This window comes from Equus przewalskii, chromosome 4 (assembly GCF_037783145.1).
Source record: "Equus przewalskii isolate Varuska chromosome 4, EquPr2, whole genome shotgun sequence".
Taxonomy (NCBI): Eukaryota; Metazoa; Chordata; class Mammalia; order Perissodactyla; family Equidae; genus Equus; species Equus przewalskii.
The window spans coordinates 92,602,233-92,624,477 of NC_091834.1; the positions used below are offsets into that span (position 1 = coordinate 92,602,233).

Sequence of the window (22,245 nt, forward strand, 5' to 3'; positions counted from 1 at the left end):
TCTGATGGGGACAGGGACAGAGGCGGCACAGGGCATGGGAGCCCGATGCCAGGGAACTGAGGACCAGGGAGCAGCAGAGACGACAGATTAAAGGGAGGCAGGAAGAGTGCTTGGGAAAAGCTGTGCCCAGAGGCCTGCAGAGCACCACGGAACACTCGCCGGCTGGTTTAAAGGAACAGAGACCGCATCAGCCCGAGGTCCAGCTGCTAGAGAACCTCTGTCTACACTTAGTGTCATGAGCACTGGACATGCAGTCAGGGCAGCCAGGCTGCAGCCCTGGATCTCGTCTTGCTCACTGGACATAGGACGGCAAAGGGGCCAGAGCAGGGACACACACACAGCAGGCCCTCAATGAATGCTGGGCCCCCTACCAACCAGGTGTCTGACCCTGGCCAGTCTCGGCAGCACAGGCCTTCCAACCGCTCCTCTTCAGCACCTGGCTGAGGGCCTGAACCCGGTGTGCGCTCAACATAATGTGTCAACCAGGATCCGCGCTGAAGGACGTGGGGTTAGATAACCACCAAGATCGCTTTCAGTACACAAGGCTGGGATTCTGTGGGAAAGGTTCTCTTCAGACAAAAGGGAAACTCCCCTCCTTGTTATCGCAGCCCGCTGTTGGCTGGATATGTGGCTGGCTGCAGAGCCCGGTTTATATGTCCCTATAGTTCCATAGTTTCTATTGTGCAAACATCTGGCACTGTTGCTGATAAAATTGAGCATCCAACAACATGGCAGTTGCTGGTAATTTAGCACTCGGATGAGCCCTTCACCATTATAATTAATAAACTTCAGCATGCATATCTGTGGAGGGAGTGCCAAGGAAGTTATGCTCTCTTTTTATACAATAAAGCAACAATACTAGATAGCTAATGTAATTGAGGCTTGCTCTTTTGAGTTTTTGTTTCTTCCCCCTAGTAGTAATATGTTGCCTGGAATCATTTAAACCCTGACCTGGCACCACTGTATGGAACACAATTTATGCATGAGAAACTGGACTCAAATGAAAGCACAGGCGTCGGGAGAGCTGGCCGGGGCTGAGCACCGGCTGGCCCGACTCCTTGCTGGCTCTTTGTCCCGGGGCAAGGCAGGTTCTCGGTTTCCACATGTGTGAGTGGGGGTGAAACACAGCTGTTCTGCTGATTAAATGAAATAGTATACGTGATCGTGCTCTGTAAAGGATAAAATTATATCTATATTTTAAAAACGAATAATGAGTTAAGAATTGTGCCCTATGAAACAAATCCAGATATTCTTTGGAATAGCAAAATACTGTGTGGTACATTTATTTCTCCCTTCAGGAAAGGTATTGAATCTACCATAACCAGGTTGTCTAAAAAGAGAAATTTAAAAAAAATCCTTATACTTGAAAATAAAATTTAAGAAAGGCAAAAGGTTTTCAATGCGCCAACATGCATACCTACATACAGACAGTTTTCTGTCATTGTTAACTTTAAATAAGCCAGTGCTCAGAGAAATGACCAATCTGGTACAATTTCTAATCGCAAAGTGTCTGAAACAGCATTTTCTTTTTAGTAGAGATATACAAATTTCATAACATTTGGAGCCCATTTATTTGGCATCAACAACTAATTAGAACATAATCCAGGACCTGGAAGTAAACTCCAAAAGGCCTTTGAGCACCACAAACAAGCGTCCCAAATCCACGCACAGAGGTCATGCACGCGGGCCCCCGGAGCGTGCCAGGCCCTCTCCGCGAGCCTGCTCTAGGCAAACACCACAGAGGCCAAGAGCCGGCTCCATGCCCCCTGCACTTGTTTCCACATCCTGAACACGCATGGCAATCCCAGTACGGTGCGCAGGGCGGGTGCTCGCCCTATGGTAGGGACCGTGGTCCAGACATTAAGTGGAACTCTGTCTTCATCTGTAAAATAGGGGCTGTGGTCAGAGCCACACAATAGTAATTGCACTTTTATTATTATCTTGCAACTGAGAAAATACAAAATGTCAAAAAGCTATGGCAGCCATGTAATGTTTTTCAATATATTAATCACAATAGCATCTATACGCATCAGAAAAAAATAAAAGTTGTGTGTATATATACCAAACATAATTTAGTCTACACACATTATGTGGATGGAGCATAGAGATTCTCTGACATTTGTGACAAATGCCCAGCCTGGACAGGGAAGCAGGGATCAGGGGCATACAATTCTAAAATTCCAGGAGTTAATGACTTGCTCAAGGTCACGCGTCCAGCCCGAGGCTAGAATCCAGGTCCTCTGGCTCTTGCGCCAATATTTTTTCAGTACCTCTAACAAGTTTGGTTACTTGACTCTGCAGTCATGCACATCACATCGGAGGGGGAAGGGGCTAGCACACTGACAGCCGTGAGCAGACACAGCTGGACTCTGCGAGGACCAGAGACCACTCACTACGAGAAAGCGTGAAAGCTCTGGAGGCAGGAAGAGTGGCTCTATCTCCTAGTGTTATAAGATTACGGGCAGCTTCCTCAACCACTCTGAGCTGTCTCCTCATCTATAAAGTGGGCATAATATCCAGCTGCAGGAGTTGTGCAGAACGGAGATAATGTATGTATAGTTCTTGGCACGTAATAGGCACTTAATAGACAGCAGCTCTAGTTATTATTTTAAGAACCCAATGAATACAGACAACGGGAGCCTTTTAACTTTGCAGCAAAGAGAATTAAACATCTAAATACAACACAGAAGTGCGTCTCTGCAGTTGAGCGCGTTTCATCACACTCATGATGATAACCCTGGGGGATTAAGAAAAGGCTCCAGTGGAGGGAGAACGCCCTTTGGCGGAAGGAGGTGTGTCCGGGAGGCAGACACGCCTGGTTCAGATCTCAGCAGCACTCTTTACTAGCCCGTGCCACTTAGCAACTGGTTTTCTGAGACTCAATTTTCTCATCTACTAAATGGGGAGACTAATGGTTGTCATGAGGATTAACTGTAGGCCCTTGGCCTTTAGCAGGTGACTATAAATGCCAGAGCCACGCCCCCTTTGTCCTCCACTCTGTATCAGAAGGCAGCGGGTGCTACAGTGTGTTGTTAGATTTCTGTCCAAAAAAGTGAAAAAATTTATTTTTTAAAGATTGGCACTTGAGCTAACAACTGTTGCCAATCTCTTTTTTTTTCTTCTCACCAAAGCTCCCCAGCACATAGTTATATATTCTAGTTGTGAGTGTCTCTGGTTGTGTTATGTGGGATGCCGCCTCAGCGTGGCCCGACGAGTGGAGCCATGTCCACGCCCCGGATCCAAACTGGCGAAACCCCAGGCCGCCAAAGCAGAGGGCGTGAACTTAACCACTCAGCCATGGGGCCAGCCCCCTGAAAACATTTCATATACAGTGTTAAAATGGATACGTTTCAGTCACATGGAAAACATACACACAGGATATCCTTTATTCTTCAATACTGTGTAACTCATGTAAACATTTCTAAAAATACCTGCATTCATCAGAGTACTAAAATACAATATCCAGCACACAGTAGGCACTCAAGAAAAGCTTGCTGCACATTGGATGCATGAAAGGAGTGAAAATCCAGCTCTAAAAAAGAGCAACTTTCATGTGCCTAGAGCACAGTCCTTCTATGAAGTAATTAATCCTAAACAGAAAAAATCTGGAATTGAAAAAGCAGGAACATATTTTTCCTAGTCAATAAATAATCGAGCATGGTTAAGGCTAAGTGTTCTGCCTTACTCAGTCCTTTAGGTTTCTCAGGTTTCTCTTTTGACCTGCCTGAAACAGACTATTTAATTTCGAGTTAGCAGAAATTCATTTGATCTTCCTGACTCATGAAACAAACATATTCAGTTAAATCCCTCCCACAGTCAGTCAGTCATGCTCCGCTCTCCCAGAGACACGTGCACTCATACGGTCCAGCGACACCAGAGATGTGGGGGGAGAGAGGGCCCGTCACCCAGCCCAGTGAGGAACATCCGCATCTCTACCATAAAGATAACGAGGACTGACCGCGACACATCCCAGCCACACTCGGCTCAGAGCTCCCCAGGGTGGCCCCCTCAGGGCAGGACCAAAGGGACATGCGCAGGGCTCATTCTGACCCCAGCGCAGGACCACCTCCTGTCTCTGGAGCCATGTGGGAACTCCGTTCTGGTCTACCTGGGTCTCAAAGGGCCACATGCCAGGGTGCCACAGTCCGGACAAGTCCACGGTTACAGGCTGGCCCAATCATTCCTGTATGCCCAGTGCTGTCCACTGGCCACACAAGAACAGAGAGAGATGGTAAAATCCGAGAGACGGGGGAGGTGGTGTCTGCTTTGGTTTGGTGGAAAGCTGTCGGGTGAGCAGAGGAACGTGGCGGGGGAGGGCTGGGAGGCACAATGAGCGGGGAGGAGGGCGATGCTCCTGTGTCAACACCAGGGAGAGTGACTGGGAATCATTTACCGGGTGGGATGCTGCCGCAGCCACATGCAAAATTCCCTGAAAAACTGCTGAATAATGGTATTATCCGCCTCAGCCGACACTCACAACACAGAAATTCACAGGTTCCCCCCATTTCATATTTCATATGGCCTGCCACGGTGACGGGCATTTCTCCTAGCCAGCTGCTCGGAGACGCACCTCTGCCTCTGGCTGCAAGGGGGGGGGGGGGGGGTCGCCATTTTGTCAAGAAAACAAAACGCCTGTCTATAGCTCAGTGCACGGACTTCACTCACAGACAGCATCTCCGTGAAAACCCAGTGAAAAAGTAATAAAAGTGAAAAATAGTTTATTAATATTCCTACTGTCTCCCACAGCCAGCAGCCACATGTGTTCTACCATCAGAGGAGGAGGCTGCTTGCTGCCCAGTTCTCAGGGAACAGTGGTCCGCGCCATCACAGTGACCATCACAGTGGGCAGCCCCAGGGCCGAGGGTAAGGCCTAAACAGAACTGCACAACGATTAAGACGTCCAGGGCCTCTTTTCATCACGGACGAGCTGGGTGGTCTTGGGGGACTCACCACACTGCCTCCTGGGGCCACCCCAGCCAAATGGGGCTGGTAAGGCCAACCCAATGACCTGACGTCAGTGCTACAGGGAGAAACACTTCTGTACTTGTGATACAGAAATGGATATACCTGAGCTTGAGGGCATGAAGAAGTTTTTCAAGAGGCCAGAGAAAAGCAAAGAACTAGCACCAACTGGACTGTTCTCTGGAATGATTTACAGGACAGTTTGTTACAAACAATACAAATTCCAGGAGGAGAAAGAACACATGCGCAAGAGGAAAATTCACGGAAGGGAGATTTACAAATAGTCATAAAATACAGCCTGCAAAAGATGTTTTGGACAAATTACCCAAAATCATGGGGAAGCACGACTGGGGAATAAAATGGCTACGAAAACAGAGTTTAATGAAATCTTATTCCACCTACCCTAGCTTAACTTCAACCTGGTGATTTCTAACTTTGCTCACCGGATTCTCCTTGAGGGGAAGGGCCTGCTTCTGATTCATCACGGGTGTCCAAAAAATGTTTCCTGAATGAAGGGGGAAAGAAGAGTGCTAACAAATCAAGATTTGGAGAAGGGCAGACGTGTTATGAATGTTAAGACTTGGGAGAACTGGTCAGAAGGGGAAAGCATATTGCAGACTAACAGGCACCAGGCAAGGAGAGGGTACCTGGAAATCCACTGATGATGCAATGTTTGTTGAACTTTGGTTGGCTTTGTTGACAGTAGGGGGAAAAAAGCAAATATGTAAACACACGTGGTAACATGCAAATTTCTTTCTCATCGAAAGGCCTGTGAGAATAAACTATCATCATCTACGTGGAATCCAGGGGTGGGGAAGGGGGAAAAGCAGAATCTTTACTGATAAGGGAGGATAGTCATGAAGAAACCAAACAAAACCCAGGTACTGTGCACTTCCTCTAAATGGTTGTGCAAACACTTGCATCCCTAGGAGGTGACACTCCACAGGTGACATACTTTCACAGCATTTTTCTCTTCAGAGAGGTAAATGTTTCTGTGCACTTGCACGGACCAGGCACCACACATGTGGATTCCAGTCACTCCTCACACTTTTATAAGATAGCGTGATTATCCCTGGTGTAGGGAACAGAACGCCGAGGCACAGGGTGGCTGAGTAACCTGCCCACAGACACCTGGTCAGTGAGCTGCAGACCTGGAGCTTTATTTCAGGTTTGCCAACTCTAAAATCAACTATACCACATACTTTAGGAATACTAGAACATCCTAAACAAAATCTTTTTTCCTTTTGTCCAAAGATTAGTCTTCCTTATAAGACAGAGAGAAAGAGCAAGAGAGAGCGAGTGAGAGCGCATGCCACGCCACAAAGACAGCTGGCTGGCTCTGGGAGCTCCTGGTCCGCTGTGCACACTGCACCTGTTTTTCAGGTAATATCGGGTTCATCAGAGCAGCACCAACCTTGACTTTTACACAGTAGTGTACCCACGGGGCTCAACGAGAGCTAAGATAAAGCTGTTCCTTTTGCTCCCAATAAAGGAAGCAAAAAAACCACCACCAAAATTTACTTTAGTGTTTCAGCCCAGCATCAGAAAAGTATAAACCGTCCTAAAAAAATTTGCTTTTGTAAGGATTTTTAAATCAGCTCCTACAGCTACTATGCAAACACAGCTCTCAAAACCACTTATATTCTAGCTGGCGTTTTTAACAACTCAAGGTCTCATATAGGAATAAACTAAAAGCGGCCTAAATCTCAGTTCCCAGTAAAATCTTATCTCATTCTAACTTCTCAGCCTGAAAAAGCTCTTTTTCTTTTTAAAAATTAACTTATTGAGGTGATATTCGCATAACATGAAATTCACCATTTTAAAGGGAACAATTCCGTGGCATTTAGCACATTCACAGTGTTATGCAACCATCACCTCTATCTAGTTCCAGAACACTTCCATCGCTGCTCTGAAGTAAAACCCCTCCCCATTCAGCAGTTTCATTCCATTCTTCCCTCCTCCCAGCCTCTGTCAGCCACCAATCTACATTCTGTCTTTATAGATTTATCTACTCTGGATATTTCATATAAAGGGGATCATACAGCGTGTGACCTTTTGTGTCTGGCTTCTTTCACACAGCCTGATGTTTAGACGTACGTCCACATTGTTGCATCTATCAGTACTTCATTCCTTTGTAAGGCTAATATTCCACCGTGTAGATACACTACAGTTTGTTTATACGTTCATCCACTGATGGACATCTGAGATGTTTCCACCTTTTGGCTATTGTGAGTAAGGCTGCTATGAACATACGTGTACAAGTATTCGTTTGAGTCCGTTTTCAATTCTTTTCGGTACACACCTCGGTGTGGAACTGTGGGGATCACACACTGATTCTATGTTTAACTTTCTGAGGAACTGCCAAGTTGCTTTTCACAGTAGCTGCACCATTTTACATTCCCACCAGCAATGTATGAAGGTTCCTGAAAAAGCTCTTTTAAACATATCTAATATATATAAAAAAATTCCTGAAATGATCTTCATTAATGCTGACCTTTGTAGCTCATGAAAGGCTTCAGGAATTTACATAACAGCTTTTCTTCAGCAGGCCTTGTGAACGCTCTAATCCTCAAACTCCTCTATCAAGGATGGAGAATATGTTAATCACCAGAATGGACGCCCAGGACATTTACAATCTAGCTGGTTGCCCAGGACACAATTATAAAACAAATGTAAGTTCAGAAGTTCCATCAAATGCAAGGAGGCATGAAATATGGATTTTAAATACAACAAGAATTTACAGCAGATGAGAGAGATGCATGGAGAGCAGGGTGGCTAAAGAGAGAGAAACAGAAACGAAACCTGAGGAAGACCCTGCAGGACGGGTGTAATAAATAAGGAAAACAATAACCAGCGAGAGGCACTCAGCACCAGAGCCTGCCATGATCGGATCCAGAGGCCTGCCTTATCCACGGCCGGCTCTGGTAAGGCAGGATAGCCTGGGCAGCAAGCACCCCAAGCGGGAGACACTGAAGAGTTGGGATCCTTCCCCTCCCTCGCCAGCACAGGGCACTATCTCATTTCCCAAGGGCCCCAGGGAGCATATCTCCTGCAGGTGAGCTCCCCTCCTACCTACTAGGAAAGGCAATGTTGTCATGTTTCGTTAGAAATGTTCAATTTCTGTGGCAAAACAAACCCAGCAATTCTCACGCTGTGCAGGCAAAATGGAAAGTATCTAACTGTGGTGAGTCTTGCTTGCTGGATGGAATGAAGGACGATGTGAATATGTACAAGGTCCCTCCCCGCTTCCTCACCTGGAGAACGCAACCATGCTTGGGCTGTGCGCGCCCTCCTTCCTCTGCAAGAAGTTAGATTTTGTGCTGAGAAGTTTTACCAAAGAGCAGGCGGGCGCGCGCTTGGGCACAGCACAGCCGGGTGTAGGGGAGCGCGGGTCCCTCTGCGCCACGCACGAGGTGGTCCTTCCCAGCGCAGAAGCCGGCGGCACTTGAACTTTAGCGAGCTTACCAAACCATCGCTCTCTAGCTGGCATCGCAGTTATCTGCATCCATCCTGGTCACGTTTTCAGGTCTAAGCCCCTGCGGCCGAGGCTGACCAGTGCCTGAACCCACTGTGGCCACCATCTGCTGTAGGACGGACGTGCCGACATGCAGCACAGCCCGGGGGACACTAATGCGCACTGAGGCGGCGCACCCACGCTGCCTGGTCTCCAACTCGGACTAGTTCATTTCAGAGCAGGCGCAGACGCCACCCTGTCCAGCGGCTCAAGGACACCACGTTTCACTACTGCCAGGACAGGGAGGGTGCAACACACAAAACCGAGCCGTATGCAAATCCAGTGTCCGTGCAGACGCAAGCGCGGGACTCCCAACGTGACAGGAAAACGAATCCTCTCTCAGCAGCACTCTAGAGCGGACAGGACGCCCGTCTTTACGAGGGTGGAGAGGGCAGGAGGACACAGGAGACTGCTCAGATCAAACACATTCCTGAGCCTGCATGCGGCCTGGGCCTGTCTAAGGAGCTAGAGGCGGTCTCTTCTCCTCCCTCAGATTTCTACAAAGCCTTGGCCCAGGGTCCTCAATGTCCCCAGGACGGGGGGCGGGACACAGAGGCTGTACTTGTGGCTTGGTCACTAACACGAGTGACCCTGGGCAAGGCACTGACGCCACAGTGAGATGGGTACAGTAATGCTGTCCCAGCCACCCTCAGAGTTGTGATGATGGTTACATAAAGCCACGTTCCTGCAGCACTGGGAAAATTCGAGTCACCATCATCACCAGAGGCCAGGTCAATACAAACTGCTATGTTTAGTTCAAATAGAGAGCTATGTACCCAACTTTTTACATGGTTATTTCCTGTGGGTAAATATGTACTTTCTTCTCTGAAATCTGCATTTTTCCTGTTAAACCTCCCATCCATGGAAGCCTATAAATGATCTTTCTTCTCCTCAATTTGCTTCTCACATGACACTTTCTCAACAGAATTACCCCTCACAGGAGTGAGTCTGGCCCACTGGGCACTTCTGCTAGTTTCTCTGGTGCCTTCACGTTCCTGGAGCTTTCATCCAAATGAGTGGGTCCACAGAGATGCCTTTCCAAAGAAGCCGCAGCACATTCCCCAAAGCAGGGACAGTGTCCCCTCACTGTCTGCACCACACATAAAGGAAAGCAATGAGATGATGATGTGGGTCTTTCTATACGAACCATGACACTGAATATAAATGTGAAAAGTTGGGGAAAAAATTTTAATGGCATATTTTTCAGAGAAAATCTATCTTCAATCTTACTGTTTCTGTCAGTGCCAGCAGAAACCTCATTTGGATCTGCATGGCCCCAAATTGAGAGTCACGTATGAATACATTTGTTGCAGGGCAGCCCTGGCATCTGACAGTAAAGCAATTAATTGGCAACATTCTGAAAGCTGAGTTCCGCTTAACTGTGTCACCCAGTGCCCAAGTATGGTGCTGTGTGGAGACTTCTCATCAACTGCTGGTGTCTACATCCGGATTGGCTTGGGAGAACCTTGGGAATACAAAGTAGAGGGAAGAGAGAAAAAGGAAGAGCCAGGGATAGAGGGGCAGGTCAGCAGGTCATGGTTAGAAATAACAGTATCTTTACAGTCTCCACTATGCACAAGACACAGAGGGGGCTCTGTGAGCTAAACACATGCTTCAAATTTACCCAGACCCTCGCAGTTCCTAGGGACCGAGTCTGGGACATCACCTGATCCTGAGAGCTGAGGAAATGCCTTGTCAAGGAGGTTCAGAGACTCATCCCAAGTCATATGGCTATGGGCCACTGAGACCCAGGTCTCTGCCTCCATGCCACTTCCCTAGATGAAGCTGGCGGTGTGGTTAGTCATTTCTGCTCACTGTAAAAATGGCTGATAACATCAGGCCTGGTTCTTTCAAAGGGTCTAAGAGCCAGGCCCTGGCCTCAAGAAGTGTATAATTTCCTTGGAGAGCAAATGGATGAATGAATGACTAACAAGACAGATTACACTAAATCCACATGTTTGGAGGAGGGAGAAATCACTTCTGGTTGTTGCAAATATGGCCCTTGACTTTCACGAAGGGAGTGGGGCAGGGCTGGATTTGGGGGCCTGGGTGGGACGGTGGGCAGGGAGGCACCCTAAGTGAGGGAGCAGTGTGGGCTCATGGCAGGCTGGGTGCTGAGGTCATGTGGGGAGACGGGTAGGCTGGGGCCGGCCAAAGAGGACTCTGAATTCCAGGTTAGGGACCCGCATGCAGGAGCCAGAGCAGGGAACAGAGGAAAGAACAAGGAATCAAAGAAGGAGCTTAGGGAGTATCTTCTGAGAAAGAAAAGCGAATATTTAAGAGCCAGGAAAGATGATCCCAATGCCCCTCAGAACTAATGCCCCTCGGAACTAATGTGGAGAGAACAGCCTGAGGGCAGGATGGGGTGGGTAGAGTGGAAGGCAAATGGCGTGGTGTGGCTGTGAGCTCAGATCTGCACGAGAGATACAGAAACCCCATGTCTCAAACGGGTCGCTCTGAGCCACAGAAGACACCATGAAACGACATTTACATGCTGTTGACCCTCTTGTTTCCTTCAAGAAAACAAGTGAAAGGCTCCTGTCAGTGTGGAGGGAAAGGAAGGAACGAGGCTCAGTGCCCAGCATGTGGCCTTGGGCCATGGCCCAGTTATTGGGGTGCATGGCCCAGGCTGTGCTGCTGGGAACAGGTCTCGTCAAGCCTGGGATCACTGCTGGGGTCAGGGCCCCACTCCAAGGCCCGTCACTTAGGACATAGACAAGATAACCCATTGCATCCAAAATAGCACTCAGGTGCTCTCTCTCCAGGGCGGAACAAAAGACCTTTCCTGCAGAACCAGTGACTCCCCTGCAATAAGCATCAAAATCCCCTCAGAGGGGAGGCTGGCCATAGGAAAAAGCTGGTTTTGGGAAAACTATTTTAGGTAAAACTATGTTGTTTCACACATGGGTGAGGAGTGACATCTCTTCCCCTGAACCAGGAGGGAAATGTGACAGAACTATGTTGGTGTGGAGAGACAGGCAGGTGACTGTTCTTGACTTGAAGACATGGCCATGGCTATAACAATGTAAGAGCCAAGGGCAGGACCCTGTTGGCACGACAAGGCTGGCTGACCAAATTCCATGAGGACTTAACTTTCTTTCGGGACTTTCAAAGTCTTGGTGTTTCCGAGGTAAGAGTTCATCACTTCTCTGTTTCTAGCCATCACTGTCCTTAACTTTTAGAGGACAAGTCCATGACCTATACACAAAACAGCACATAAAATAAGGAAACTGCGCCATACCAATGCTCCGTCATCAGCAGCTGTTTATTCCCCAGAGTTGTTTTCATAGGTTCCCCTGCCCAGCTGTTTCCAGAAATGATTGTTACCCTGCTGGCCATCCTGTTACAGGATGAACAAAGATATCTCTTTTACCCAAACACAACACAACAAAACAAAAACAGGAAGAAAAACTAGGCAAGATAAGGCTTAAGGTTTACTATGATCAACAATTTCCTCAGAGGTCTTTAGGAGTAAATAGATTTTAAAATTTTATTTTTAAAATAATTTTTAATTTTTTATGTAAGTTCTGTGAGTTTTAGCCCATGTACAGATTTGCGGTGCCACCGCCACCATCAGGACACAGAGCAGTCCCATCCCAGATGCCTCTGCTGCTGCTGAGGGTGAATGTCTGACTTTCACAAGTGAGAATAGCTGACTGTTGGTGCCAGGTCTATTTATATTGTGGGGGCTCGCACTTAGTATATTTTCATTTGCCAATATAAGTTCTAATCTACAAAAAGAAGAGGACTAGAAATCCTTCACTGGAGGTCAGTGGATGACAATGAAGCAGCACCAACAGTCTGTACCTCATGTTCTGGCCAAAAAACTTATTTTATGATCACTGTTTACATAAATAAAATAAGATTGTGACTGGAGAGTACACTTCCCCAGTCATGTGAATCAGGACCTGAAGGGGCTCTACACATGGGAACCCTATAAGCCAGTCTACCTGCTGCCACTGAACACATACACCCAACACACACTCCACACACCAGCACACACCCAATACACCACACATACAACACATACCGACGCCACACCCAATACGCAACACACACCAGCACACACACCGCCTTCAGAGGAGTCTCCGAATAGAGTCTTTTGCGTTACCCCAGTCTTGGCTCCTTGACCCTTCTGAGGTCGGCAGAGATGGGGAGTGGATGCAGGAAGTCACAGCAGGTGTCAAATGGAACATAACTTCATGAGGCTTCCAGGACACTGCTCCCCACTCTCCTGAGGCTTCTGGGTCCAGCCAAAGACTGCAGGACTTCACAGCTTCACTCCAAGTATGCCAGCTGCGGCAGGATGGTGACGGACGCAGGTCCTCAAGTCAAGAACTGTCACCCGTCTGTCTCACCACACCAACATAGTTCTGTCACGTCTCCCTCCTGGTTCAGGGGAAGAGATGTCACTCCTCTTCTGAAACGTTAACCCCTTTACTGTTGCACTGGACACTGTCCCTTCCTGACACCAGAGGAAACCTACTAAACACACTCCCAGGATGCAGACTGTCGTTCATGTACCACCTACTGAATATGAAGTACAGTGCTGGGCCTGCATGTGTCTACAGAGATGAAAAAGAAATGATGCATGATCCCAAGAAGCTTGGGAATACTGGCGATGTCAACAGCTAATAATGATACCAGGCCAAATAAAATAAATGCTAAAACAGAGGCACGTACACTGTGAAGGGAGCCAAGGGGAAGCGTGATGGTTATTAATGACCAAGTGGCCATGTGCCAGGCCAGGTGCTAAGTGAATTACACAGACACAGCCATCTCATTTAGTCCTTTTAACAACCTCAGGATCTGCTTCTATTGTCCCCTTATAAGAGAAAAGAACAATGAGCCTCAGAGAGGTTTGGGAACTTGCCTAAAGTCACACAGCTATAAAGTAGCAGATCTGGAATTCAAACCCAGGTCAGTCTGTCACATATAGTAATGATGATGAGAATAAGAACAATGATGATAACAGTAGTAGTGAGAATAATGGCAGTTAACATTTACTGAGTGCTGACCATGTGCCAGGCCTGTGTGAGCAGTGTGTGGTTAGTCCTATCCTCGGCAGGAAATCTTTGTTCATTCTGCTCGTAAGTATGAAGACAAAGTTACAGGATGTGTCTAGCATGTCTGTAAAGCCTAGAAAACAGAAAAGCAGGTAAGAGGTTAGAGGCCCAGAGGATGGCAGTGTCTTCACGCCCTCCAGGTTCTCCAGTCAGGTCTTGCTGTGCTTGGCCCCTTCTTCATGCTGGGGAAGTCATTTCTAATTTCCTGGAAGGGTATAATGGGACGTGACAGATGTTGGCTGATTTCGGGGAACTAATCTGTTAAAAGCCGAGTCAGCTGTCTTCAGGTTTTCAATTGAAATCTCACAGGTGGAAAGGCAAGATGGGAATGAACATTTTTGGTGAGATGTGTTTGCTCCCCAAGAGGCTGGTGTTGGAGGCCCCTATGATCCAGGGTTTGGAAATGCCAGATGCCATGGGCCTAAGGTTTAGGTAAACAGTGAAAGGACTTGTATGAAAGACTGTAACAAACTGGGCATGTGAGGGTTTCTGGGGGGTGACAGTGTGAGTTGAGCTATACACATATGAGGCCACTGGTACCGTTCATTCATTCATTTGGCCAGTTAGTCATTCACTCATTCAACAAAGGAGCCTTGGGGAATGGCATCTGCAACATCTATTGAGCATGATGGAGAAAACATGGAAGAGTAATTCACCTCCACCTCCCTCCACCCTTTCTCTGACAAACTCATATTTTGGGCACTCGGGCCCCACCCCCTGCTCAGATATTCTCTCTCGGAGCCCAGACCACCTCCTACTTCCAGCTGACAGGACAGCCAGATAAGAATCCAACTCTGAATTCTTAGCCTATAGTCCTTAAGTTTGCCTAAAAAGGCATTTTCCTGTTATTCCCTTTCCATTTAAAAATGCCACACATGTAACTGTTGAGGAGGACAAAGATGGATGACCTGGGCACAGTTCTGTAGCTCCCACTTTGGGGGCTTTGTGGGCACGTGTCACATTCCCTCCAATTTCAGAAGCAGTCATGGTGGTCTGCTCTGGGCACCACATCACTTTGCTTTTCTGCTGCACAGCCTCCCCTGAGCCTGCTCAAGCCCACCCAGTCCTAGCACAGCCCGGCCCGAACAAAGGCACAGGAGGGTTAGCACCCTCGAGGGCCCTCAACCTGGGGAGGGGAGTGGTGGTGGACCATGGCCCCAGCCACCTGCCTTTCAGGGCACGATTACCTAAAAGGTAGAATGGAGCAGCCCCCTAATTCCTTATGGAATCACTCCCCTATTCTCTTACTCCTGTTTCCTAAGATCTTCTCTCAAACAGACTCCCTGCCCCCAAGCCCTGTCTCAGGCGCTACCTGTGGGGACACTCAACCTAAGACAATTGCTTCCACAACGTCACCATCTCCATCTCTGCCCAGGAACCAGGGCCACAGCCCGATACCAATACCAAGAGCCCCAATCCACCACCCGGCTTTAAGACCCCGTGAGCCAGCAGCTGATGGGGCCAAGAGAGACAGGAGACTCTAGGCTAGTCTTGCACCGGCTTGCAAGGCTGTGGCTGGGAGCTCACCCTCTTTCTCTGAGGAGCCTGGTGAGGGAGGGGGTGAGTATCAGAGAGCCAAGGGCAGGAGGGAGAGGGTCCATTCGCTGGGGAGAGCACCCAGGACTTAGAACGTACATGTGGCCCAAAGAGCCAGAAAGAATGGGCAAAGCGATTCAAGGATGACACACTCAGCCTTCTCGGCTTAATGAGAGATGTCTACCGCGGGCAGACGAGGACGGCAGAGCCTGGCACACCCAACCCCTGGCTCCCCAGGGACAGCTCATTCCATTACAGATTTGGGGGCAGAACTGCATAGCTGAGGGCACTCCTACTCATTTCTTGAAACCTCAGCACAAAGCACAGTGTCTGGCACATCTTCGGAATTCAAACAATTACTTGTTCGATGCATAAATGAGGATTATAGCTCCAAACCCAGCTGTGGCTACAGGGAGAGCTCAGTAGCTGCTTAGCCGTAAGTGCTACATCTGTTGTAAATTATGCAAAAAGTCACGTACATAAACGTCTCCTTTGCCGTTCCTCTGCTTTTCCGCTCCCACCCAACTCCAACCATTCTCCTAACCACCCACTCACTCGCCAGCTCACCAACCCACATAACCTCTCCTATCACACTCGCCAACTATTTTTGAATCTTCACTGTGACCACCATTGGGGCATAAAGGGTCTGGCCACAAGAAATCTAACTGGGCCCCACGGAGGGGCTGTCAGCCACTCAGATGAAAGATCAATAGCTCGATGCCAGGCTGTCACAATAGCCCCACTTCTCCATCTTGACAGAGCATGCAGTACACCCCCCTGTGAGGCGAGGGACTCTGGAATCCAAGCCCTCTAGAGCAACAGTCCTCAAAGGATAAAATAATAAGTCATAAAGAAGGAGGGAGGAAACTTCCGCAGGTGATGGATCTGCTAAAGGTACAGACTGTGGTGATGGCTTCATGGGTGTATACTTATCTCCAAACTCATCAAGTTGTACACATTAAACACGTACAGTGTTTTGTATGTTAATCATACCTCAATAAAGTAGTTTTTTTAAAAAAAATTAGCTGCAGAACTCATTTGAATGTATGCTGCCTGGTCCCACCCCACCCCCAGAGAGCCTATCTGTTAGATTTCTTTAGTGACCCAGGAATCTCCATTTTTTTTTTTTTTAAGATTTTATTTTTTCCTTTGTCTCCCTAAAGCCCCCCGGTACATAGTTGTATATTCTTCGTTGTGGGTCCTTCTAGTTATGGCATGTGGGACGCTGCCTCAGCGTGGCCCGATGAGCAGTGCCATGTCCGCGCCCAGGATTCGAACCAACGAAACACTGGGCCGCCTGCAGCACAGCGCGCGAACTTAACCACTCGGCCACGGGGCCAGCCCCAGGAATTTCCATTTTTAACAGGCACCTGGTGATACTGGGGCAGGAGGGTCCTTGGATCACGCTTTGAAAACAACTGGTTTATACCTTGAGCCCAAGAGTGGTTCTGGCTCTACTGTCCTCAGGTTTGGGGGCGTGTAGTGGCAGCTCTGCAGCAAGGCAGAAAACTGGGCCACGTTTCTGGGGTGTTAACACTGCCTCCGCACCTGGGCCCTCCGTCTCCAGGGTTGCTCGTCGTGACTCTTGTGATCTGTGAAGGTGCACGGGACTTCAACGTCTTTGAAGGTATGCGTGTGTCCTTGCAAGTATATGCGTGTTTGTCACATGTGTCTGTGTGTCTCCCTTCATGTGGTGGGCATCTATGCACATCAGCATCTCTGCTAGAGCTGAGCATTAGGTCCTGTCACCAAGGTGCTCACAAGCACACCTATGTCTGCATATGTCATGCATGGGCTGGTGCTGGGTTATTGGAGTTTGTGTGAGTGCACACCTGTGTGTGTGTGGAGGGGGGACTGGAACACCTGGGCAGAGACACACTCAAATACACATAGAGGTTCCCACTTCAATCATCTCACACTAGAGAAAATTTTCATTTCAAATTATTTCACCATACAGCTCAAGGTCCTGGAGATGAGTAAGGGAAAATTGAAGACAGCCTAACAGTCCAGATAACTTATTGATTACTTCTCCTGAGAAAAGAGGCTGCAACTCTAAAAACCTTCACATATTTATAACCGTCTCCCTGGGTGAATGAGATTGTCAATGGGTTGAATATTTCACTTAATATCCTCAAGTGTAAACTGACACCTTTTCTTGTTGTATCTACTAGTAACAAAAGACAAATTAACTTAAGAAGCTAATGCCTGCAATGCAAGTGCTTTCAGAGTTCTTCTTTTCAATCAAATCTAACTTCAAAGTGAGGTGCCTTTCATACTTTATAATCTGCACAAGCTCTGCAATTTTTGAAACTACATATGTTTATGGCTTTATAAAGCTATGTCCCTTTTTGAAGTGACTTAGAGTGAGGCATTTTGGAATATGCCATGTTCCCTGTGGATGGGGAGAAGATCACGGAGGGTTCCCAGTTTGGGTTAATGAGGTCAAGGTCAACCCACAGGCCAGAAAACTGTCCCCTGGCTACGACTGAACCATCAACTCTGGCCAATCGTCTTGTAAACACAGACCCTGGTCATAATGGGATCCAGATGCAGGAGTGTGGATGGCGCACAGTTAGCTGGGGACAGGCGGGGCCGGGATTGGAGCTAAAGTCTCTCATCTCTCCTTCCAGAGCCTAAGACTCCATAGCAGTGGTGGGATTTGAAACCGGGGTCTGAAGAGACCAAAGCTTCAGAATTACGCCTTAGAGAAAGCAACGTCAATAAACAAAAGAGCAAAACAAACAAACAAAAGCTGTTCCCTTTAAGTCAATTCTGCAAAGTACCAGAAAAGTTAAAAGCACTAAAAGTGTTCATATTTATACTGGGGGGTGGAAATCTCCCATCATAATCCAGGGCCTCTTCTCTTTAGTCCTGAATAACTACTGTCTCCTAGCTTCTGAGTCCCCTCAACATTTTTTTTTTTTTTTGCCATTCCCATTGATTAACTTCACTAACATCCTTAACTTCATTAAATTACTCCTTTGTTAAGTCCAAGCCAATCAAGCCTACATCTAAATTCTCCTTTATCAACCTTGCTCACCTAACCTTTATTGCTAACCCTTCCAGGTGTCACTCCTTTCAACTCCTTCCAGGTGTCACTGTCGTTTCCCCCATCCTTCCTTATTTATTCCAATCTCTGGGCTCCCAGGCTTCCCTACCTGCCATCTCACACTTCCTTTAAGACCTACCTCCAGATTCCTTCACAATAGCTCTCGCTCTGTAATCTCTCCCTATCAACCCATTTTGCAAAATCTTTCACTGACTCTGAATTTAACTGTTTTTTCTCATCATTGGCTCCCTAAAGTCTCAATGAGTATCTGCTGATAGGTCAAATATTGGTAACATCAAAGCATCAGCATTACCCTTGAGGCAGTGTGTGTCTTTTAATCTCCCAAAGGGGCCGTAAACCCCTCGGGATTAGAGATCATGCCTTACCCTGAACCTTTCGGTAGATCTAACACAGGACACACAGTAGGTACCCAATGAACCGAGCTGAGTTAAAATATATCTCTACCCCCACCTAAAACAACCATGGAATCAACCTGAAGATGGTCTCTGCAACCAAGAGAATAAGACAGGGAAGGTTAGATTATTCTGGAAAAGTAGATTACTGCCATTTGTTATGTCCTAAATTTTTATGCCCATTTTTTTGGTCCTAGTAATGGTCTTAAGTGTTTCAAATTAAGTCTAGACAAGAGTATTTTGAATAGCCCAGAGCAGAAACAAAAAATCTACACATTTTCATTGCTGACTATCCTTCGCCTCCATGGCATGTCTTTTTTTGTTCCTCCTGAGAGTAGAGCTTAATATTTGGTCTTGTTCTTAGTTTGCTGGTCGTGCTGATAGAGGAAATACCCCAGCATCAATTTACTGCTTGCTCCAAAAAAACAACTGGCATCAATGTAGAATGAGACAGCGAAAGGGCAGCGATGTCCAGGTGAGGTAAAAGAAGGAAGCAGGATTACCTACAACGCCATTCCTTAAGGGTTAACACCTGAGAGGTGACACCATTAAGGAAACCCCTTTCTCTCTCAAAGAGAGGGCCTAAGGGCCCCTGGACAAGCTCACCTGCAATTCCCTGTGGTAAATGGGGGGGGGGGGAGGGGGGTGTGTTGGGTGTGGAGCAGGACCTTGGTGAAAATGTGTTCTTAACAAGCTGTCCAGGTGATTCTTACGCACAATAAAGCTTGAGAACCAGTGAGGTTTGACAATTAACTGTGTAACTGACCTTCAACTTGGAAGGTCAAGCTGGAAGGAGATACCCATGCACCAGACTTAAAAACCTAAAAAAGAAGACCATTTCCTGAAAAACACACAATCAGGCTTGCCTCACAGAATAGCTACAGCAATATACCCGCAACCTTGGCCAAGAAAATGCCTAATAATGGCTAGGGAAACAGTTCACCACCCGCCACACAGCCTACTTTTCCAGGTACCCCAGGCTGAGGATATGAACATCCCTTTATGTCATACTGTTCCCATGTCACTAGGTGGGGACGAGAGTGGGATGAGACACGTATTACTGTCCCATTCAGAACAGAGAAGGACATGTAAGTGTTCTCCCCTTTGAAAGCGAGAGGTCCCCTGGGAATCATTTGCCCAGGTGACACAGGGGGACCCTAGGGGAACCAAGCCCTGCTGACAGCTGGATACACAGTGGGACGGCTTGTCTGCCCCAGGCAGCTCCAATGCAGAGACATTCTTTCAAGATGTAGCTGAAGACGTCTTCCTTCTCAGATTAACAATGGACAACTGAAGAGCTTTTTTCCGCTCCCTCTCTCCCATAAGAGGGCAAAGCAATTGGGAAAATCAACTTGATAAATGTGGCCTGGAGTTGGCTGTCCCACACAGCGACGACTAAGGCAGATGGAGCTGGAGACTGTCCTCAGACAGTTGTATTGTTGTGTGGTAGCAAACAACTCTGGGGTTCAGAAGAGGCTGGGGGACATCAGAACGTTGTGACCAATTTAGAGATGAAGCATCATTTCATGCAGGAAAGCTGGGCTGGCTTTCAATGTTAACTGTGCCCATGAACTCAGAGCTGGTCACAGGCGGACCCACCAGCAGGACCCAAAGGACACTCATCTTTTTGACCAAAGTGACCACGAGGAGGAAGAGGTTATCCCGCTCAGAATGTTAGGCAGCCCATCGCTTAAGCGCTAAAGAAAGGGGGTACTATCACCCCCAGAGGGAGGGAAATGGGGTGTAGAGGCCCAAAGTGGAGGACGGGGAGAGGAGAGCTAATGAGAGCCCTGGGACTGTCGGCAGATGAGCCTTCAACACCCCCCGGAGGTGTTTCTCCTGCGACCCTGGCTTCCTGAGCCTGGGTCCCCGCACCAGGGCCGACGGGAAAGCAAAGTAAAACTGGAGAGTCCCTCTGGGGGCAGACGGGTGGGAAGTGTCGCACGAGCACAAGAAGGTGAGAAGACCAGAGTGCCTAAGAATCGCAACATCAACCTACTTAGTTCATTAAGTTTGCTCTAAGTACACATTGTCTTTTCAAGTCTTTTTACGAGTTACCATGCTCAATTTTTGGTAAACATGAATAAAGCTGGTATCTGTTCACTAAACAGCAATTTGGGGTAAGATTACTAAATTATAAAAGTGTGAGCAGCCCAACTTTGCTGCCGTTCACCCTACATTCAGGCCGAGACCGAGGAAGAAGTGGCCTTTGGCACGCTGAACTGGCACACCCAAACATAAACTGACAGGAGCAGTAGAGAGCTGGCCATGGCACGGCCATCCCTCAGACGGGCTGGTGACCCGTGAGGATGCCACCCTTAGCTCATTTTCCAAGAAGGGCACTTTCTAAAGAGGACCCGGGCTGCCCCAACCCCTCCCTCTGCCTTCAAGTCCAGGCTCCCCCTTCCTCCGTGGCCAGAGCGCTGGGCTCGTGGCCTCCCTCACCACTCAGTTCTGATGAGAAACGCCTGGCTCTGGAGCAGAGGGACAGACAGCAGACTGCAAAAGTTTACGAAGCAAGTGAGTGGAGAGGACACAGGTGAACAGGAGTGGATCCATCCTTCCGGAGCCTGGCAGGGAAGCAGGCTCCTCCCCAGATGGGGGAGATGCTGCACACCTGGACTTAGTGTGAAGGGAACGGCTGGTGAAGGACGGATGTAGGAGCCTAGAAGAGAGCTGCAGTCGCTCAGGAAATGCCTCCTCAAGGCAGGGTGGGCCAAGGAGGGGAGAGAGAGCAGAAGTGGAGGGGCCTGGAAACCTGTCTGAGTTAGGATTAAGCTGAGGAAGGGGAGAGGGGCAGGCAGAGACCTGTGTCTTGTGGCTACAGACCTCCCAGGTCTGTAGGAGGAGGTCTGTGCAGGAGGGTGCGGGGTTAGCTACCAAGACCCACACCTGAGGGACCGGGGCGGGGGGGTGTCATGGGCACGCAACAGGAGGGAGGGGTCTGCAGCAGTCTGTACAGAGCCGGCCAGGCCCGATGGGTGGGCACTTTGGAATACGAGGTCAGCCTCAGGAACGGGGGACGAGCCAGCCATGCTGACATGGCTCTAGCACATTTTCCAGCCCTTTCTCCATGGCCTGGAAGGAAGTGTGGAGAAAACACATTAACCATCGAGCATCAGGGAGGAAGTGCTCAGAGATGAGTCTTGGGATTCTGCTTTTACTGCTCTCATGTCAATCTCTTAAATATCTATCAGTCCTATCTTCTCGGGGGAGTTTTAGTTTTGTTTCTTGCCAGCTTCTGTTTTCACTGGAATGTTCAACGTGAGCTCAAACAACCCATCATAATCTCCACAGAAGAGACTCTCTTGCTTCCTATTTCTATCCACTCCTTCTGTGCGCTGATCATATGCTGGACACTGAGGGAAGCACTTAGGCTACATCACAGCATTCCATCATCCCGACAGCCCCACAGGCTGGTGACCGGATGTTCCCAGGTTACGGGTGAGGACAAGAAGGTGTAGAGAAATGAGGCAACATGCCCAAGTTGCACAGCTTGGGGAGTGGAGGGATCAGGTTCAACCCCAGCTTCTCCTCACTTCAAAGCCAGTGCTCTCACTGGGTCCCACCAGAGAGTCGGTTCCCAACCCTGGCTGCACACTGGGACTCCCAGAAAAGCTGTAAAAAACACCCATTCAGGACCCCACCCCTAGAGATGTGGATGCAGTTTGTGGGGTCTGAGATCCAAGCCAGGTTATGTTTTAA

At 48.2% G+C, this 22,245-nt stretch overlaps 1 protein-coding gene across 10 annotated transcripts in view; it reads right to left on the reverse strand.

Annotated features, from left to right (window-relative positions):
* The window catches only part of HIPK2 (homeodomain interacting protein kinase 2), a 177,599-nt gene that overhangs the window by 96,823 nt on the left and 58,531 nt on the right, over positions 1-22,245 (reverse strand). The gene's annotated exons all lie outside the window — the stretch shown is intronic.